This window comes from Anastrepha obliqua, chromosome 3 (assembly GCF_027943255.1).
Source record: "Anastrepha obliqua isolate idAnaObli1 chromosome 3, idAnaObli1_1.0, whole genome shotgun sequence".
Classification (NCBI taxonomy): domain Eukaryota; kingdom Metazoa; phylum Arthropoda; class Insecta; order Diptera; family Tephritidae; genus Anastrepha; species Anastrepha obliqua.
The window spans coordinates 123,226,815-123,230,797 of NC_072894.1; the positions used below are offsets into that span (position 1 = coordinate 123,226,815).

General features: G+C 35.7%; 1 pseudogene; it reads left to right on the forward strand.

Annotated features, from left to right (window-relative positions):
* The first annotated feature begins 2,625 nt into the window (after window positions 1–2,625).
* LOC129242189 (uncharacterized) lies at window positions 2,626–3,571 on the forward strand (annotated as a pseudogene).
* Window positions 3,572–3,983: the final 412 nt, after the last annotated feature.

Here is a 3,983-nt window from a genome sequence, read left to right on the forward strand (position 1 = left end):
AAACATCATTCGACGATTCCAAAATAAAGTATTACGCGACATCGTTAGAGGGCCGTGGTACATTCGTAATTGCAATCTACATAAGGATCTTAATATAGACACCATTACGGATATCATAAAAAAATTCGCAAATAAACATAAAGAGAGACTTCAGCAACACATCAATGATGAAGCAGCCAAACTACTTGTAACTGATGACCTCACGAGAAGATTAAAAAGGACGAAACCGCATGATCTCTTTTCATAAAATTTTGCCTTTACTTGAGATGTATTTAATTTAATTAAATATATATAAAATGAATTGCTTATTAGTTTTGTTAACTAGATTGCAATAGTAATAAAAAAAAATATTTCGTAAACTTAAATTAACTCGTTTTATTTCTTAAAAATGAAGCATTGTTTTGAAAAATGTCTCCACAAAATCAAGAATGCATAAATGTGGAAAACATTTAGTCGGTTCTGCTCGGCATTGTACATCCATACATAAGCTGAGCATGAGGAGCGATAGGAAATATGGTATACCAACAAAAACAGCAATAATTGCCAGCAATGCCAACAAATGCTTATTACAACAGTGCAAACTTTACACGCTGCCACCGTTAACATGAGCTTTGCATACTACCAGGCGCATATTCAAGCGCTCATAAAGCTACACCGCAAAAACAGCTCACACCCAACGTTCAACTGTTGTGTATTGAATATTTTTGTTATTTTTGATGTTGATGCTGCTGTTTTGCTGACATTGGCGACCACTGATGCGTTGATAGCCGCAGGTGTCGCTATTTTTTTATACCTAGCAAAATATGAGTGAATACATATATAGATTTTTGTTCGGTTTTTTATGTTTTACTTTCAACTGGTTTTTGTTGTTCTCTTTTTTTTTTTGTTCTCTTTTTTATTGCAATTTTTTATGCGTCTGCTTTGTTGTCGCGGGAACTAATTTTTTGCTTGTTTGCTATTTTTCGACTTCAGTTCAACACTTCTACCCACTGAGAACCTTGTCGCACATAACAGATTTATAAAAACATTTATGTTCCATTTGTGTACCGAAAATTATACAAACATATACAAGTGTACGTTTATCTGAACACAGCCAGACCAGACTCTACAATAACAAATAACATAGCTGGCTGCTAAAGTTCGGCGGTCACAATTGAGCTGGTGAGCATTCCGTGATATGTGCATATAGAGTGACCCTGCCGGGAAAAGTCAAACTGGTATGTAAATATTCTAGTTCAGAAGACGATACTATTTAATAGAAGAAAACATACTCGTTCGTCATTGACTATAATAATAATAGCAGTAAAATGATTAGCTCGTCGGAAAAGTAGCTGATTTTGGTTTTTATATATTTTATTTTATTTTTAGATAAGAAAATTTAAGACTGATAAATTGAGTAAATGGGCGGACCCCGTATCCGAATGAGTTGGTTGGTGAATTTTGAAAGAGCGTAGGCTCGAATCTCCTAGCATGAAGCTCCAAAATGATAGAAAACATTTTTCTAATAGCGGTCACCTTTCGGCAGGCAATAACAAACCTCCGAGTGTATTTCTGCCATGAAAAAGCTCCTCATAAAAAATACCTCCCAACGGCTTAAATTGTACACCCCTCCACAAATAGGAGGAAGTGCTCGGCCAAATACCCAAAAAGCGTGGTTTAAGCCCAAATTATTTATCTATTTCCTTATTTAAATTGAATAAAAACGGTTTTTATTTTTCCGAAAAGGCTAACCAGTTACTGCATCTGAAAGAAGCTTCATTTTATTTGAAAAAAAACAACTAATGTTTTCACATTTATTATGAAAACGAATATTTTAAAATGAATTGAATCACCAATTTTTTTTTCTATTTTCATTGGTCTAAACTAGTTACTGCAGAAACATATCAGAGTAATGTGAAAACTATCCTTAATATTTGCTATTAAATATTCTCTAACACAAATTTATTCGACTAACAAAATTAACACTAGCAAATGTTAGAAACGTTGTCGCTGGAAATTAGCGGTCGTCGGAATTCATAACAAGAAATAGCCTCAGACAAGGTGACGGTCTTCTATGCCTGCTGTTTAAGCTCGCCTTAACAAAAGTAATAATACTTCATGAATAAATAAATACTAATAATTTTGCTAATGCATGACCAGACATTACGTGGGACATCACCATATTAAAAATGCCACTTGCTAACATGGGAAAAAATAAACTGGTAGTAGCTTTCCCCGCAGGGCTATCAAGTGCTTGTTGTTTGTAAAATTGTTTGTAATTTGTAATACATCAGTGGTGAGAAATTTAAAATTTAAATTGTTTAGGAATGTTACGTTGTTAAAGCGGGAGATATGCTTCAGAATTTGTAGCCATTTAAGCAACATTCGTTGATGGAAAACAGAAAGTTCCTAGAACTTTTTATAATATTATATTATTTTCTGGAAGGGGAAAAAACTATGTAATTAGTTCAATGTGTCTTGTTTAGTATAGGTCAGAGTACATACATAATTATTTGGGCAAAAAAGCTGGTCAATTTATTCATACATTTAAGTAACGGCTGCGCAATTCCGTATATACATATGTACATACCTGTACCAGGCAATACTTCTTTGCCACATAGTCTGACGGAATTGAAAATAAAGTCTATGTGGAACTTTTCGAAAGTAAGGCAAAACCTGAACACAACGGAAAAGTGTGTGACATTTGCGGAGGAAAACGGCCTTGTGTTGCGTTCCAGGCTCTGTCGCACCCACAGGATCCAAATGAAGCTAGAGGAAACGATTATTTGGGTACCTTTAGGTGCAGTAAGGGACAGTGCAAGAAGAAGTCAGGAGTGTCCAGAGCTACTGGAACGTGGTTGTGGCTTATGTATGCATATGCGCACCGGTGGTCGCACGAAAATGTACGCTTCGAAAACTATTTGGAAGGATCCTGTCTTTTGACAGCCACCATTTGCGACTGGTATAATTACTGCCGTGAGGCGATAAGTTTATACCAGATTGACAGGCAGGAGTCGGTGGGTAGGATTGGGGGTCCTGGAAAAGTCGTACAAATTGACGAAAGTAAATTTGGCAAGCGGAAGTATAATAAAGGTAATAAGTTATATTTGTAATAAAGTTTGCACTTTTTTAACCAGTATGTTTAAATTTACGAAGAAGAGTGGAAGGCCACTGGGTTCTTGGCATTATTGAGGACGGTAGTGATGATCTCCGCCTAGAAGTGTGTCCAGACAACATACGTTCCGCGGATGTGCTCATACCTTTAATTAGAAAGCACGTCAAAGAAGGTTCTATTATACATACGGACTTCTGGAGAGCCTATGACTGCTTGGCTAATTATGGGTATGAGCACAAACAAGTAAACCACAGCGACCCCGACAGCCCCTTTGTGGCGGAGGATGGTACTCACACGCAAAGAATTGAGTCCCAATGACGCGTTGTCAAGAGATATTTCAATAAAGAAAACTATAACCACCGTGTTTGTTTTACAGATGTTATAGTTGAATATTTGTGGGGAAATTCTGTAAATAAAAATCACGAAGACCCATTTGTTAAACTGATCGAAGCAATAAAATACAGTTATAAACCGTAATTTTGGCTTTTAATTACTTTATTAATATCATTGTTTTTAAGTTTAAATGAGTTATATGTTTTTATTTTCAAAAATATTTCTCAACTTTAAATTACAGCAAAAAATACTGCAGTTTTACATTGAACCTTCCACTGAACATCCCTGCATGCGAACGTCGTTTTCATTTCAGGTGTATGGCAACACCAACTTTTCGCTTAATTAGAGAACTTTAACATTAAATTATTTAAAAACTATAAGCCTCCGGCAGGTTCTGTTTTCAGTTTTAAGATAGGGATACACCCCTCTATCACCCCCTTTTAACCGTTTTTTTTTAAAGCGATATACATTATACTAAAGTTTTCCCAAATCGCGCTTATACCCTTTTTGGGTATTTGGTCGATCTCCTCCTTCTATTTGTGGGAAGTTTTCAATC